This window comes from Glycine soja, chromosome 18 (assembly GCF_004193775.1).
Source record: "Glycine soja cultivar W05 chromosome 18, ASM419377v2, whole genome shotgun sequence".
Taxonomy (NCBI): Eukaryota; Viridiplantae; Streptophyta; class Magnoliopsida; order Fabales; family Fabaceae; genus Glycine; species Glycine soja.
Window position 1 is genome coordinate 31,184,872 of NC_041019.1, and position 18,734 is coordinate 31,203,605.

The window sequence follows — 18,734 nt, forward strand, 5'->3', positions numbered from 1 at the left end:
CTAAAAAAACCAATGAATTTTTGTAGCCAAGCCTCACTACAAGCCTAGGAAAGTCCTTCTGATTCTGTTTATACATTTTTGACTTTATGGCATGAGATGAAGTGCAAAGATTGGACCACTTGCTAGTTGTTATTAATGAATAACTTAAACAGTTGTGCTTGAGTGAAACAGTAGCCGTGAGACTGTGGTTTAAGCTACTTTCCTTAATATCTGTCTTATGCCAAACTTCATCTAATTGTACAGGTTACATTTTATTCTTCTCTTTGAATAACTGCATATTTTGTGAAAGACAACTGATGAGAGCATTTTGCTTCATTATTGTATCATGCAATCAGTGACTTTTGCTGCATACACCTTTGTACATAATCACTGCATATTTTTGTCACTTGGGGACTAGTGCTATGTTCTTTATTTGCTTGAGGACAAGCAAAACTGTAAACTTGAGGGAGTTGTTAGTCGGTGAATATGATTAACTTTTGTGTATAAAACTAGTGTAAATTGTATCAAACTCCTCCAATTTATGGTTATTTTGTAGTGTTATAAGTTCTTTTAGTTAAAGATAGGTAATAAATACTTAGTAATTTTGTTTTGTGTGTTTAATAATCATTTTCTCTCAATTTCAGGTTAATTAGGCAAGCTTGTGAAGTGCAGATTTTCATACACTCGCTAAGCCAATCTGCTGGCTTAGCGAGTCATCCGTTGAGCGCAACATTCCTCAGCAAGGCGCGAGAAAGAATCTGGAAGAAGGATGAGTTGTGCATGTTCGCTGAGCGAAGGGTCATGATGTAGGCTCCATTGGAGCTTGTAGGCCTAGGATCTTCTTCATCAGTGGATTCCTTTGCTTCTTGGAAGATGAATGGCAACAGAATGGAGAAGGAAGAGAGAGAGGAGACGCCACTTCAAGGAGAAGATGAGTCTAGAAGAAGTTCACCACCATAGGAGGCCATGGATAAGAGCTTGGAGGAAGAAGAAGATGAATGAAGGGAGAGGAAGAGAAGAGCATGAAATTTTGCGCTCTAAAAGAGCTTTAAATCTGAAGTTTAATATTCAAATGATCAAAGTTAAAAAATGCACACAAAATTGGAGGGAAATTTGAATTTCAATTCAAATTTTACTTGAATTTGAAACTGAATTTGTGGAGCCAAACTTTGGAGCCAAAATTTCACTAATTATGATTAGTGAATTTTGGTTATGGTTCAGCCCACTAATCAAAGATCAATTCCAAGATTCTACACTAAGTGTGCTTAGGTATCATGAGGCATGTAAAACATGAAGGGCATGCACAAAGTGTGACTATATGATGTGGCAATGGGGTGTAGTAAGCAAATGCTCACCTCCCCCTCTAAATTTTAATTAGATTAGGCTTCTACCAATTCAATTAAATTTATTTCCAACCACACACATCAAATATTCACTTAGTGCATGTGAAATTACAAAACTACCCCTAATACAAAAACTAGTCTAGGTGCCCTAAAGTACAAGGGCTGAAAATCCTATATTTCTAGGGTACCCTACCTACATTATGGAGCCCTAATACAAGGCCAAAAAATAATGAAATCCAGATATTATATGTACAAAGATAAGTGGGCTCATACTTAGCCCATGGGCCTAAAATCTACCCTAAGGCTCATGAGAGCCTTAAGGTCTTCTCTTGCATCTCTGGCCCAATCTTTTTGGAGTCTTCTATCCAATGCCCTTAGGGGGTAGGATTGCATCATTCCCTCCCCCTTGAAAAGGATTTGACCTCAAATCCAGAGGTTCTTGAAACTCATGGATTCTTTCCACAACACCTGTAAAAAGAATAAAAACATATGTATTAGTGATGTTGGGTATGTTAGAGTATGGTAAGGACTGAAAACCCCTTTCCTGGCCATCTTCCCATGAGAGAATATAGTTCCTCACCAACTCAATGGGTGGTGCTACAAGTATAGAAAAATATGGGACAAACCTTTTGTAAAAGTTTGTTAATATATTGAAGCCCCAAATTTCCCTTATACTTGGTGGAGTAGGCCAATCAGGAATCACCTTTATTCTTTTACGGTCCATGGGAAGCCCTTGATCACTATTTAAAAATTTAAGGAAATTAATGGAATAAAACATACCTTTTTCTTTATTTTCATGTTGATTATTCCTACAAAAAATTATGACAAACCTAAGGTGTCCCACATGAGCACCTAGGTTTGCATTGAAACAAAAAATAAGAACAAACCTACCTAATGAGTCCCTATGCACACAAATCATGAAAATGTTGGGTGCATGAGTGATTTTACAAAAGAGGGTGGCACCACTCAACACATTCATCATACCACCTATCATAGGGATTTGGTGCCTTATAATACCTATTTTGGGCACCAACAAAGCACAAATATTTAAGCTCTTACGAACCAAACCCTCATCCAACAACTCCTTTACTTGATGAATAACCTCAAGCTCAAGAGGTATGGCGGTGCTAAGAGATGTTTCCCTTGATAGGAGAAGGTAGAAAGATTGTTTAAGAATGAGTGCTCTTTTAATATCACATTTTGTTGCAAAATGATTTTCCTTCTTAACAATCTTCTTGGAGGAATCTTTTTCCTCTTTTTCCTTCCCCTTGGCCTTTGTAGACAAGGCCTTACTATCCTTCTTTTTCTTTTGTTTTTCTAGTTTTTCTTCCTCATTCCTCTTATCTTTCATAGTTAGTTGATCTTTGGCCACCAGTGAAGGTGTTTGAGGATGCAACACAAATTTAGTGCCAAGATGGGTGAGGGTAATCTCATTAGTTAGGCCATTGTAAATGATATTCCTATCAAATTGTCACGGCCTTCCTAAAAGAATACGTCCTACCACCATGGGAACTATATCACAATTAACTTCATCCTTATATGTCCCAATGGAGAAAGGTACCTTCACTTGTTGGTTAACTATCATTTCCCCTTGCTCATTGAGCCATTGAAGTTTATAAGGTTTTGGGTGGGGAATGATAGTGAGGTTCAACTTGGAAACTAAACTTGTGCTACAACAATTGCAACAAGATCCACTATCCACAATGAGAGAACAAGTTTTATCTAAAATTTTGCATCTTGTATGAAAGATGTTCTCTCTTTGGGATTGAGATAGATCACAAGATTGACCTCCAAGGAGCCTTCTAACCATTAAGAGGCCACCTTCTTCATGGGGGTAGACTACCTTACTAGACTCTTCACCCCTTACTTCATCTTCACTTCCACTAGAGGAAGGGCAAGAAGTAGTCTCCTCTTGACTACTATAAATGTTTGGACCCCTCATGATCATGGTTTTCTTTGTGTGGCATTGAGAGGCAATGTGACCTCTCCCAAGACATTTGAAGCATTTAATGTTGCTAGTCCTTTCTTGGGAACTAGTCTTAGGGGTGTATTTCTCTATGGTCTTACCCTTATCTTCCTTGGGTTTTGAAGGTGCAGCCCCCAAAATTCCATGGGCTTGGTCCTTCCTTGGATACGAGTGAGAGCCATAAGATTTTGAAGAAGGCTTTCTTTTAAGTTGTTGCTCCACTCTTATACAAAGTTGGACTAGCTCATCTAGGTCCCTATATGGAAGGAGTTCAACCTTGTCCCTCACTTCCATATTAAGCCCACTAAGGAACCTAGCTATGCTTGTTCTTTCCTCCTCCCTAAGTCCAGCTCTTAAAAGGAGTAGTTCCATTTGTTGTCTATATTCTTCAACACTCATACTCCCTTGTCTAAGCCTTTAGAGCTTGTCCATAAGCTCCCTATCATAGTAGGAGGGAATGTGCCTTTTCCTAAGAGCACTCTTAAGATCATTCCAAAACTCTATTGGAGGATCCCCATGAATCCTTCATTCCCTTACAAGGGAAGTCCACCAATAGAGGGCATACCCTTGAAAGTTAAAGGTAGCCAATGGAACTTTTCTCTCTTTGCTAATATTATGTCAAGCAAAGAGTTGTTCAACCTTCATTTCCTAATCTAAGTAGGCCTCAACATTGTCTTTTCCATGGAAATATGGGAGGCTAATGTTAACCTCTTGAGGCCTTTTATCTCCTTTTCTCTTCTTTGGGAGTGATGTTTAGTATGTGAACCATGGCGCTCTCTATAATAGTCGCTAAGTTCTTCACTTAAACTCTTGCAAGAGTCATGACTACTATAGGAGGCATGTTTTTCTCTTTTCATTTCTTTCATTATTTTTCTTCTTTCTTCCTCTCTTATTTTCTCTCTTTCATCTTGACTTATTTCTTTCACTCTTTTTTTACCTTTTTCTTTTCTCTCTTGTTTTCTTTCCACAACTTAAGGGATCTCAACTCATCTAATATCTTATACAAGGGGTCCTTAGGAGTAGAACCCTCACCATTAACACTAGATGAAAAATGAAGACTCATGTTGGTTCCTAAGTTATGGTTCTTTCTTGTTGGGGGTTTGAAAACAAAAGGTAAAAGAAACTATGGTTGAAACTAGCCAAAATAAACACTAAAAGAGGTGTGAAAGATAAGGTAAAAACTAATTGGTAAAAGGCAAGCTATCTAGGCGGTTTGATAATGGAGGGTAAAGGAAATAAGCTATGAAAGTAAGCAAGAAATTAAAGTGCAAGAAATGCAAACTAGGCGGATCCTAAGAGTGTTTGGATGACCTCATTTAAGGTTCCCAACAAAACACCCACTATCCTAACGGAAAATTGCCTAAAATTATTCCACACAAATGGAAGTAAGGTGACCTATTGGAGGCTCCCAACTTACTTCCAATGAAAGGCCTTTCTGTTACAAAATTTGAAAGCAAAGCAAATTGGCAATTACAAAATTACAAAAAAAAAGTCCTCAATTGTGGTGGCTATTCTCTCTTTAGTGTTTCACTCAATTTGGGGTGCTTGTTAGTCCAATAGCTCTTAAGGTTGTTGGCCCCTTGCTTCTTGACTCAAATTCTTCAAGATATGACACCAATCCTCCTTTCCAATTCCCTATATGGCAACTCACAAGCAAGGAAACAAAGAGACAAGCAATAACCAAAGACAAAAAAAAAATGAAATGAAAGCTAAACCAATAGATTTTTAACAAGACAAATTTCCAAGGATTATTCAACAATTAAAGCAATGAAAAGCACAATAAAAGCAAGGTAAGACTCAAAGAGAAACTTAGAATGGCTCTAGAGTAGAGTAAAAAAAACTATAAAAAAAAGACTCAAGAAACCTCTAGTTTTGGCACTTTTTTTCACAATAATTATCAATTGAAATTTCAGAACTAGGATTGGTATAAAATACACACCAATTATAGAACAAATTTTGAGCCAAAACAGCAAGCACACTTCCCTTTCACTTTTTTTTTCCTGGACACTGATTTTTCTGCCAACTTGTGTGATTTTTCTTATTTTTTCCTTTAATCCAAATCGCTTGGTTCTTTTTTTATAATTTTGGTTCAGATGTCTAGAAAATTCAATAAAACTTTCAGCTCAAAAAAGGTAGTGACCAACTCCCAGTAATTTATACAAGTTCGTATGTTCAAGCTGCCAGCACCAGCGATTTCAACCTAGAAATCAAGAGTAGTGTTTATGTTGCTTAAGGCTTGGATATTTACAATTTGTGTTTGCTTATGCTCAATTATCTTGATTAACACAATTCAAGAGAGCTTAAGACTTATTTGATTCACAAATCCAGCCACAACTCAGCACCACAACTCAACTTCATCATAGGCATCATGTAGGAATCTTAGAAAACAAAAAAGAGTTCAACAACAAGACTACTTCTAGGAATTGATTCAGAATGTGGCATCCCTAAATAATGACTGGTTTAATAGTAATAAATTAAATAGTAGAAACCATGGAATTTTTTTTTCTTTTCTCTTTCCCTCTTTTTTTCGCACTGTTATTCATTTCGTGGTAATTAAATTCAGAAGGAAAATTATCACTATAGAGTGCTGAATGTCCAGTTCACAACTCTATTCGGATTCATTTCTTTCTGATCACTCATAACCTCCAAACTATTTTGCTCTTTCAAAAAGAAAATATACCAGCCATCATTTTAGGTCGTCACTTGAAAGATAATAAAATGCGGTCGGTAAACTCTTTTCAAATAAAGTTTGTTAACATTTCCTTTTCAAATAACAAGATTAAACATAATTATATTTATCATCTAAAACTGTCCAAAATATGAGAGTTTGCAAAATAACAAAGTGACATCCAGAGCAAAGGTAACAACTGTGGTGGCTTCAGCCACAATATATACAACCATCAAAATTTCTATACAATAGGTCTACCCACCCACAAAAAGTATGTATGCCTAGTCTGAGGAGCCGTCTGCTATGATGAAGAGTCATCACTATTCGTTGTCCCTCCAGGGCCGCTCTCATCTGTAGAGCCTGCCTTAGATGCTGACATGATATCCTCTGGAGAATCAACATCAAGGAGTGGGTCCTCATCATCCTCTGGGAAGTCAGGAGCATCCACAGCAGGTTCAAGAGGTAACTCCTCTGGGTCCTCTTCAAGATCCTCTTCAGCGGATGACACCTCTATCACTTGAACCGACTCAACTAGTCGATATGGAGTAGGTGTAGGTAGTATCCACTCCACAGGCTGCTGAAGTGTGTGTGCGGGTTCCTCCGGATGTACTAATGAAGTAGCAGTAAGTCAAATTGTGCCACGGAATCGGCACCTCTCATTGCCTTCGAGGGTCTCCCAAACACCCTCTAGGCACTCCATCACAACACGATCATGGATCAACTGCGATGCCATCACGATCTACAAGAGATAAAAGAAAGAGGGTAGACTCTTTCACAATAAATCTAACTACAGGTAATAATACAATGCGTCCGATAACGGCTACGCATAGTCAAAATATCTTTTTCTAGGGATTTCCTCTCTGGTAATCGATTACCAAAGTATGTAATCGATTACCAGTGCCCAAAAACGAAATTACATAGCCTTTACACATTGGAAACTAAAAGTTACACTGCGTAATCGATTACACATAAATGGTAATCGATTACCAGTGCCCTATCACCCTGTGTAATCGATTACACCCAGCTGGTAATCGATTACCAGTGCCCTATCACCCTGTGTAATCGATTACACACCCTTAGTAATTGATTACCAGAGGTCATTTAACATCTTGTCTCCATTTTTAAGCCCTGTAATCGATTACCCACGAATGGTAATCGATTACCAGAGGCCATTTTACATATACCACCCAAGATACATGGCTGGCCAGCCGCCACACAAGCTTCCTTGCTTTGTGGAATTTGTTCTTTTATTGGTTGATTGCCAGGAGCTCTCCTGTTTAGGTACGTCACAGGTTCTCACTGACTGACTATGCCCGGGTTGGGTCGGGATTAGTCAAGCTTGGTTTTGGGCAATAGCACCCCACCTGACGTCCCCAAGGTCTCCTGACCCCCGCGACATATCTTCAAGTACCACTCTGTGGTCAACAAACAAAAGTAGGAAGACTGACTCTTCCACTCTTTCTCACATCAAGCTTATTGGATTATGGGGCACCCGTCTTATGTGGTACTAGGTGGCGATCGGGCGATGGTGCAAACCAACTCTCCCACTTCCACAAATCAAACATAAACACGCCATCCCCAGTTGTCCACCTTTTAATTGAGCTCACGCACTCCTACGTAGCCCTTATCCTCGTTCCTCTCAGCACCGGGTCCCCATCAACCCCTCCAAGCTTCCTCAATATCCAAACAATTCGATCTCATTTATCATGAAACTACCCTAAACCAAGAAAACAGAGTAGAGGCAGAAAATGCTGCCCAAAACTAATCCAAATACCACAGTTTTCCCTACTCAAATACCCCAGTAAAATTCTCTTCGTTCCGGTTCGTTAACCATTGGATCGCCTTGAAACTTTTACTGGAGGTTTCTGGTACATAAATCTACATTTTGACCGTTGGGATCTGCTAGAACATGCCTGGAACCCGAGATGTACTACTCTTCCCATGACTAGCAATGCACAACCATTTTTCTGCACTATGTTAAAAAAACTACTGCACAATTTTGACAACATTTTTCTGCATAATTTGGCAGATTTTGAAATCCAACTTGCCCACATCCAATTTTGCTCAAATTGGATCCTACAAGTCCTAAATCATGTATAAATCATATTTAAACCAAAAACAAACTTCAGACCAAGGCAAATCAAAATATAGGTATCCAAAACCCATCAATTTAGTGAATTTTCAAGGTTTGAGAAGTGAAAAAGAGAATTGGGTAATTTTGGGGTAAATTCTCATCTCAATCAAGTCTATAACATTGATTTAGACTTGCTCAAACTGGTTTTATGGTGAAAACTCCACCGATTCAAAATTTGACCTCTCAACACCCAATTTATCCTAGAAATGGCTCTTTTCATTCACATTTGTCACTCATTTTTCTCATTTGCTCTGCCCAAGCTTTCCTACAAGTCCTAATTGACATTCTAAACTAGAATCAACTCACTTTAGGCTCCAATTTCCACTAACCCCAAATTTGGCTTTTCCAACCCTCAAAATCTCACACTTTTCCACTCACAACATTACCATTCTCACATTTAACCCTAGGTTAACTCTCCCCATCATCTCTACCAGTTTTCTATCAACATTTTCAGCACACATATATCACAAAGCATCATCATAAAACCCTAAAACAGCATGGGTAATTTAGCTAACATCAAACATGTCAAGTTTAGCATGATTTCAACAAATTCCTTCACAAATGACTACCCTAAGGCAAGAACCTAGTAGAACTACCTATCATAGCTCCCAAAAACCCAACACCCACGAATTTCATGTGAGAAGAAGTCCACCCTTACCTGAAATTTGAAGCCCCACGAAGTAAAGGTGTGCTTCAAGACTCCGAAAATGGCTTCTCCTTGCAATTTGGAGTAAAAATGAGAAGGAATTTTGAAGCTTCAATGGACAACAATGGTGGAGAAGAAGGAAGAAGAAAAGCAACGTGGAAGGGAGAAAGGAGCTTCTGAAATTTCTGAATGAAGAGAGAGAATTTGGCTTTTTTTTTTAAAAAAGATTTTTTTCCCTTTTTTTTTCATAAAGCAATGCCACATGTCCCATTTTATGTGGAGCAAAAAGGGCCCACCTTTTTCCCTTGATTTGACTTCATACTCAGCCACAAAGGAGAAGAAAATTTGACCTTTTGGATGCTGAAATCCTGCCTCGGTTTGCATGCCGCCTCTCTAGTTCCAGTTCCCCGTGTTTCTCTGCACCCGTCGGCCGTTTCTGAAAGTAGGCAATATATATATCAAAATGCTCAAAATGAGACCCTGAGCGTGGTTCAGATGTTGGTTTTGTTAAATTTTTAGTTGCACGCAAAATGATAATTTTTAGGCTAATTAATTGCAAATTAATCTATAACTGTCTAGTTATGGATTACTCTTCGTTAATTAGCCTAACCCGCGTATCTTTCCCCCAATGTACATACTTATACCAAGAATATATATATCTATATATATTTATTTAGATGTAACACTTACAAAATTCCGGGTAGAAATTCTAGGATGTCACACAGAACATGTTATGAACTAAATAACATGCATGAATTAGACTCAAAATTCAAAAGATAGGCTAAGAATGACAAGAATACATGAACAAATGTATCTAGAATTCAATAAACAAAATAAAAATTCAACACAAACTTAGAACATAATGTGACAATTACTATGACTAAACATGACTCTAAGACAATATCGATTAAGTGATTTACACTTAGATTTTTGTGTTTTTTTTTTTAATCAATATTTTGGAAGAACATTTAGATCTAAGGTTCAGCACAAGAATATTATGAATGAAAAATGATAGAACCTAAAATCAACAAAAAAACAAGATTCAAGAGTAGATCTACCAATTCAATTAAATTTATTTCCAACCACACACATCAAATATTCACTTAGTGCATGTGAAATTACAAAACTACCCCTAATACAAAAACTAGTCTAGGTGTCCTAAAATACAAAGGCTGAAAAATCCTATATTTCAAGGGTACCCTACCTACATTATGGAGCCCTAAATACAAGGCCAAAAAATAATGAAATCCTAATATAATATGTACAAAGATAAGTGGGCGCATACTTAGCCCATGGGCCTAAAATCTACCCTAAGGCTTATGAGAACCTTAGGGCCTTCTCTTGCATCTCTGGCCCAATCTTTTTGGAGTCTTCTATCCAATGCCCTTGGGGGGTAGGATTGCATCAAGAACCCTCACCATTAACACTAGATGAAGAATGAAGACTCATGTTGGTTCCTAAGTTATGGTTCTTTCTTGTTGGGGGTTTGAAAACAAAAGGTAAAAGAAACTATGGTTGAAACTAGACAAAATAAACACTAATTGGTAAAAGGTAAGTTATCTAGGTGGTTTGATAATGGAAGGTATAGGAAATAAGCTATGAAAGTAAGCAAAAAATGTAAACTAGGCGAATCCTAAGAGTGTTTGGATGACCACATTTAAGGTTCCCAACAAAACACTCATTATCCTAAGGGAAATTTGCATCTCTGGCCCAATCTTCTTGGAGTCTTCTATCCATTTCCCTTGGGGGGTTGGATTGCATCAGGGTTATCCCGCTACGCGCACCGCTTCAGTCCATCCGCTGAGCGAGAAAAGCACGCGCTAAGCCAATATTCACTAATGTGCGCTGAGCGGATCAGAGTTGCGCTAAGCGCACGAGCACAAACAAAGCCTGAAATCAGATTTAGAGAGGGAGTTTGGCCGTTTTCTCAAGGAGCTTCTGCATGTGAGAGATTCTAGAGAGAGAAAGGTCCAAGTTCCAGAGTGTTTGAGAGATTTTGTTGTGTGAAGATCTAGAGATGAAAGTTTCCTTGAATGAATTTACTAATAACCAAAGTGAAACTAAGACTAAAATCAACTCACAAATCAAGCTTTGTTCGCAAAAGTCACTTAAAACCGCTTTAAGGTCCAACGCCTTAAACGGTCCTCTTTGCTTTTATCGGTTAACATGGACCGTTCAAAAGCATAAAATCAACCCATAACTTTACCGCTTTTTGCAAGAACTATGTAGGTCTGATTTTCTCATCACAATTGAGGATACCTAGGAGCAAAAGCCCTGCTTTTGTCGACCACCCCAAGAGATCGTTAATGGTCCAATGCCTTAACGCTTCTCTCCTTTCCAAAAATCAAGAGATCGTTTAATGGCTTAATGCCTTAAACGACTTTTGTTCGGTCAAAATATATCTTGTGAAAAAAAGATAAAAACAACTTAACCAACGTTTAGTTCTAAAAGAACTATGTAGGTCTGATTTCCTTATTGCAATTGAAGATACGTAGGAGCGAGGGAAACACCCTTGTCGACCACAAAAAGATAAAAAATACAAAAGGCATAAAAAAGACATAAAAAAACAAAAAAGGGAAAATGAAACAAATTGAAGACATGATATTGCACATTTGATTAAAGGCTGTCGTCCTTTGTGACGGACGCATGAGGTGCTAATACCTTCCCCGTGCGTAAATACAAACTCCCGAACCTTTCACGATTAAAGTTTGTAGACCACACACATTCCGGTTTTTCTGACATTTTTCTCGAATAAATGTTGGTGGCGACTCTGTGCATTTTCCTTTCTTGGAAGACACACCCGTGAGCCCCGCCTCACCCTCCCGGCGAAGGGTAGGTTGCGACAAGATGAATAGCACACTTTTGTTTTCTGTGAAAGAACAAGGTATAGAAACCAGAAAACTTTCAAGGCTTTTGGAAAAGGAAGAAGAAGTAGTAGAAGTTCAAAGAGATGTTCAAAAGTTAATTGGAAAAGTTGTAAAAATTGTTGTTGAAATGCAAGTCAAGGTCTTGCTTTTATAGACTCTTCATGTCTGGTCAAGAAAACCATTAGAAGAGTTATAACCTTTAGAAAAACTTGAAAACCATTGGAAGAGTTACATCTTTTGATTTTTATTCAAAACTTGTCACTGGTAATCGATTACCAAAATCATGTAATCGATTACACAAAGCTTTTTATGAAAGGATATGACTCTTCACAATTGATTTTGAATTTCAACGTTTAGATACATTGGTAATTGATTACCAATATCTTGTAATCGATTACACCATTTTGAAATCAATTGGAACGTTGCAAATTCAGTTGAAAACTTTTGAAATCAAACTTTGCCACTGGTAATCGATTACAGGAAACTGGTAATCGATTACCAGAGAGTAAAAACTCTGGTAACTTAGAAAATTTTGAGAAAAACTCTTTTGAAAAACAAAATTGTGCTATGTTTGTTTTTTGAAAAATCTTTTCAATACTTCCCTTGTGAAGTCTTCTTGATTTCTTCTCTTGAATCTTGAATTCATCTTCTCTTGAATCTTGAAATCAAACTTCTCTTGATTCTTGAATCTTCTTGATTTCTTCTCATGAAACTTGAAATTAAACTTGATCTTGAACTTGTTGACTCAATCTTGAAATCATTCTTTGGGCTTTTTGTCATCATCTTTGTCATTATCAAAACTACTTGAATCACTTGATTTATCATCATGAAGCTTGCTTCTACAAAATTATAAAACTACTCCTAATACAAAAACTAGTCTAGGTGCCCTAAAATACAAGGGTTAGAAAATCCTACATTACTAGGGTACCCTCCCTACACTATGAAGCCCTAAATACAAGGCCCAAATATAATGAAGCCCTAATCTAATATGTACAAAGATAAGTGGGTTCATACTTAGCCCAAGGGCCCAAAATCTACCCTAAGGCTCATGAGAACCCTAGGACCTTCTCCTGTATCTCTAGCCCAATCTTCTTATAGTCTTCTATTCAATGCCCTTGAGGGGTAGGATTGCATCACTTGTGGTCTAGATTTTCTAGACAAACTTCTTAAGATTTTTTCAGTATGATCATAGTCATCATAAGTTTTGCCTAGAGATCTTAATTCATTTAGAATGGTTTGAATGCATCCAAACATACGTTGTATGTCTCCCCCTTATACCATAGAGAAGAGTTCATACTTACAAGTGAGGAGACTTAATTTGTTGCTCTTTACCTATGATGTTCCTTTGTAAGTTATAGCTTGAGTTTCTCACATCTGTTTGGCACTCATGAAGCTATGTACTTTGGTTTATTTTTTTTTTGATAAGGCACATAACATAATGTTTCGAGCCTTGTAGTTAAGCAGGAATATGTTTTTTTGCTCCTCCCTCCACTGGCTCCTTGGGAATTCATTTAGCTCATCCTCATATGTAATGTAATTTCCATTTTCTACCACATCCCATAGGTCGATGTGAATGGACTTAAAATGAGCTATCTTCTGCTCCTTCCAGTAATCGTACTTCACACCTCTGAACATGGGTTGTTTGTTGGTAGAGTATCCTTCTTCCATTTCTTTCTTTGATTGTAAGATCTTTTCCTTGGTATTGCTAAATACTCAACCCGTGAGGCTGAGGTCTTATAGCAATTGAAATATCAATAATCACACTAGAAAGAGGGTTGAATAGTGTGTTAATCAAAGATAATAATTTTCCGCATATAATGACTTTGATCACAAATTAAAAAAAATAGATACAAAGGTGTTGTCTACTGAATAGAAAAACAAGTTTTTAGGAAAAACAAGGTTTGATTGTCCAATAATGATAAAACAAGATTTTCACAAAGATTTTCCAAGTAAACACTTAGTGAGCAATTGTGTCAAGATAAGCTTAAAAAAATAGTCAATAAACAACTTAAGAGAGAAGTAGAAATACTTGGTCTATATTAGTTCACTCAAATAGAGCTACGTCCAGCTCTCCTTTACATAACTATAAAAGGATCCACTAATCAAAACTTTCATTACAACCAGGTATTCTATCCTACCACTCTTGGCTATAAAAGTATTCTCTATGTCACTCTTGACACACCCTTAGACTCCCCCTGAATCTAAGAACACTTAAGTATGGTTTAACACTGAGCAACTTTTGATTTTCTCAAACAAAAGTTTGAATGAATACAATGATTCAACAACACTCAAAGAGTGGATAAATAGTTAAACTCAAATGCAAATAACTTTGCTTAGCAAAGGATGAAAAGATTAAGTGTTGAGTATATCGTCCACTAATTTAGCAAAGTTTCGCTTTAGAGAACTTGTGCTCGTTTTTCACTTGATTATTTTCAATGATGGTTTCTTTAGCAAGAGATGCCTTTTATAGACTTCAGTGAATAATTTGTTATGGGATCAATGTTGAGCCTTGATATAACCGTTGTCTCACAACTGGAGGTGAAAACATGTGGTGTGCTCTGTATGGCAAGGATAAGAATAAAGGTACATACAACTTAGAGCCATCAAAATGAGTTTTGGCTTGTGGGTCGGGCTCAATTTTTTAAAAACAAATCGATACCATCAAATTTTCAGCCCGGCCCACTTAGCCCATGGGTTAGGTGGGCTCAACCCGTGGGTTGATGGGCTAGCCCATCAACCCACCATATTTAAATAATATATTATTTTATTATTATTATTATTATTATAAATTTATAATTGTTTATAATTGTTAGGAAGTTCAGTTTTTATTTTGTAGCAAGTTAGCAACCAAATTCAATAACAGACCAATTCCTATTTCCTAGCCCAAACTTAAGACAAATAGACAAGCCCAATGAATACTTCATGCAAGTATGGAAAATTGAATGGTTGTTGCGAGAAATACTTAAGTGTGATGACCCAGTATTGCAAAATATGTCAGTGTTGATGATGGAAAAGTTTAGGAAGTATTGGAGTGACTATAATGTCATTCTTTCAATTGCTATGATTTTTGACCCACGGATGAAGCTTGAAGCACTTCGATTTTACTATTCAAAGCTTGATGCTTCTACTTGTGATGAAAAGATTAATAACATAAAAGAGAAGATGTACAAGCTCTTTGATGAATATGTGATTGTAAAGTCAAGTTCATCTATTGCATCAAGTTCTCAACAACCTACTGTTGAAGAAGATTTCAGTATAGAAGAAAATCAAGAGATGGATGATCCATATAATGTTAGTCTTTTGTTTAACTATTTAATTGTTTTATGATTAAATTTATTTTATTTAATTTTTCTCTTATATTGTCATAGGAATATATCAATTATGTGAGCCAAAATGTTAATGTCAATGGCAAGTCTGAATTAGATCTCTATTTGGCTGAGACACCGCTTGAGCCAAAGTTTTTTTTTCCCTAAGTTGGACATTTTGAGTTATTGGAAGGATCGCCAAGAACGTTAAGCATTCCTATAACAACTGTTGCTAGTGAATCGGCATTTAGCATTGGTGCTCGTGTGCTAAACAAGTATCGCGCTAGTATTCTTCCTTCCAGTGTTCAAGCACTAATTTTAACCCAAAATTGGATAAATGGTTTTAAAGATATTGGTAATTTACATTTCTTTTTCCATAATTTTAAGTTTGTTATTTGTGTGTTGTTTTATTTACTTGACTTATTATTGATATTGTTTATTTTTTTTTGTCTTTGTAGATGAAATTAATGGTGATGTTGAGAAAGAAGAGGAAGTTGTTTTGGATTTCACAGCCCATCCATGACTCTAAGGTTTAATTTCAATTTCAATAGTTTAGAAGTTTATTTTTTATGACATTTAAATTTCAATTATCTTAATGTTGAATGTTTATTTTGAAGACTTCAATCACTTTAATATTGAATGTTTGGATTTGATTTAGTTTGGTTTCTATATTGGATTTTATTTTAAGTTTGGAATGATTTTTTTTATAAAAAAAAGCTGAAAAGTGGGCCAACCCGCATAACCCACCAATCCGTGGTGGCCGGACCGGGCTGGATTTTGTTAGCCACGCGAAAGTGGACCGGGCTGGGTTAGCCAACTTTTAGCTCAACTCGTTATGGGTCAGCCGACGTGGGTCGGGCTGGCCCATTTTGATAGCTCTAATACAACTACATGTGGTCCTCTTTCTCGACAAAAGCGACCCTTGGTGAATATTCTGCAAATACCTTTAATTATCTTCTATTCTGTCCTTTTTTAATTTTCAAATGTTAGCAATTCAAATAAAGAGAGGTAAACTGAAATTTGAAAAGCAAGAATGTGCACTTCCCTTTGTGACTAACATTGTCCTTTAGTACCTTTTTGGATGTCATTTATGAGATTATAAAAAAGTGTATAAGTGATGTTAAGTCTAGTGGATGTAATTGGTTTTCATAATAAGTGGACATGATTGATTTAACAGTGCATTGGTCGTTGAATGTTGGATCGAGTGGCCTCAGAATAATTAAGAACGGAGGGTTGAATTAATTATTCCTAAACCTTTACTAATTAAAAATTTACTCTTCTAAGGCTTTTACTTATGTTGTTAAGAGAATAAGGAGTAGAAGAGAAACTTAACCAAAAGTAAAAACGGAAATTAAAATGCACAGCGGAAAGTAAAAGAGTAGGGAAGAAAGAAACAAACACACAAGAGTTTTTATACTGGTTCGGCAACAACCCGTGCCTACATCCAGTCCCCAAGCGACCTGCGGTCCTTGAGATTTCTTTCAACGTTGTAAAAATCCTTTTACAAGCAAAGATCCACAAGGGATGTACCCTCCCTTGTTCTCTTTGAACCTAGTGGATGTACCCTCCACTAGAACTGATCCACAAGAGATGTACCCTCTCTTGTTCTCAGTCAAACCCAAGTAGATGTACCCTCTACTTGAACCACAAAGGATGTACCCTCCAATGTGTTGAGACAAAGATCTCAGACTGTTAAACCTTTGACACTTTGTAAATGGGGATACAAAAGATTCTTAGGCGGTTAGTCCTTTGAACACTTTTGTATTAGGGAATAGGAAGAATCAAAAGAATTCTCAGACTGTGTCGTTTTGAATTCTTTGACAAGGGAGAAGGGAGACACAAAAGAATTCAGGCGGTTAGTCCTTTGTTCTTTTGGAAAAGGGAGAAGAGAGACACAAAAAGAATTCAGGCGGTTAGTCCTAGGCGAATTCTTTTTGGCAACGGGAGAAGAGAATGAAAAGATGAATAGCACAAGTTTTCAAGGTTTGGAAAACCAGAAAACTTCAGAAAGCTTTTGGTACAAAGAAGAAGAAGAAGTTCAAAGAGATTCAAGGCTTGTAAAGGATTGATCAAATGAATGTAAAAAGTATGAAAGAATGATTTTTTTTAATTGAAAATGCAAAACAAAGCCTTGCTATTATAGACTCTTCATGTCTGGTCAAGAATACCATTTAGAAGAGTTATAACTTTTAGAAAAACTTAAAACCAATTTGAAAAAGTCAAAACCTTTTTGAAGAGTTACATCTTTTGATTTATCAGAAACAATCACTGGTAATCGATTACCAAATTAGTGTAATCGATTACACAAAGCTTTTGTGTGAAAGGATGTGACTCTTCACATTTGAATTTGAATTTCAACGTTCAAAGGCACTGGTAATCGATTACCAAAACATTGTAATCGATTACAGCTTTTTGAAAATAATTGGAACGTTGTATATTCAATTTGAAAACTTTTTCAAAACAATTTTGCTACTGGTAATCGATTACAACAATCTGGTAATCGATTACCAGAGAGTAAAAACTCTTTGGTAAAAGGTTTTGTCAAAAACTCATGTGCTATTCAAAGTTTTGAAAAACTTTTTAATACTTATCTTGATTGAGTCTTCTCTTCATTCTTGAATCTTGAGTCTTGAATCTTGATCTTGCTTCTTGAGATCTTGAACCTTGAATCTTGATTCTTGTCTCTAGACTTTCTTCTTGAGTCTTGAATTCTTCTTGATTCTTATCTTGAACTCTTGAATTGTTCTTGATTCACTTGAGTTGTTCTTTAATTGATCTTTGAGCTTTTTTTCATCACCTTTTTCATCATCTTTTGTTATCATCATTGTTATCATCAAAACACCTTTGAATCACCTTTGATTCACCATGAAGCTTTGCTTCTACATTGAATATATCTTAACAAAATTATTTTCCTCTTAAGAGGGGACACATACTCACTAGAGTTGTAGATTTGATATAATAAAAAAGTAATTAACTCTTTTATGAAGTAAGTCTTGTTTACTTAACAACTCATAAGATCATCCACAATTAAATGTTTTTTAACATCAAAATCAAAGGTATGATAGGTCTTCCAATGATTATTAGTAGATCATCTAGACCTAACATATTAATTTTTAAAAAGTTATCAAAAATACTCAAAGAATTTGCATGTAACATATATTACATTCCCAAATCTTTTTACATTAATTATAGAAAAAATCGTGGCCAATAATTAATATTAGAGCTTCCCATTTAAATTTCACATTAATATACATTAACATAATTAAAACAACAAATATTAGCATTGATTATACGCGTTGTTTATGGATTATTCCGTTGGAATATATTAGAATTATGTTCATATTAACAATTACATATGTTTACGAAATTATGCTGCATTTGAGCGGGAAAATGATTGCATTTAATATTCTAGCTCACCTCTCTTTATATATATATATATATATATATATATATATATATATATATATATATAAAGATAAATATAAAGATTAATAGCTTATAATTCACGTCTTATATTTATAAGTAAGGGTTGTCGTTTATAATTAAGCTGTAATTTTATTGCCGTTAATATCTTGGTTGGGGTGCTTTTTTTCAATCTCATTCAAAAAAAAAAAATAGTTATAAATGACAGTAATATGATTTTTAGTTTTTCTCCATTTAATACTATTTATAGCTATTAGTTGATATTAATATTAACTATATTACTGTCTTTATCATTGGACATTAAATTTGTAAATTGCATGTCTTCTCTATATAAACATGAGCTAAGTACTAGAAGGATAAATTTTAGCCTCTTTTATTTTCACTAAAGTGGTTTCTGATTTTT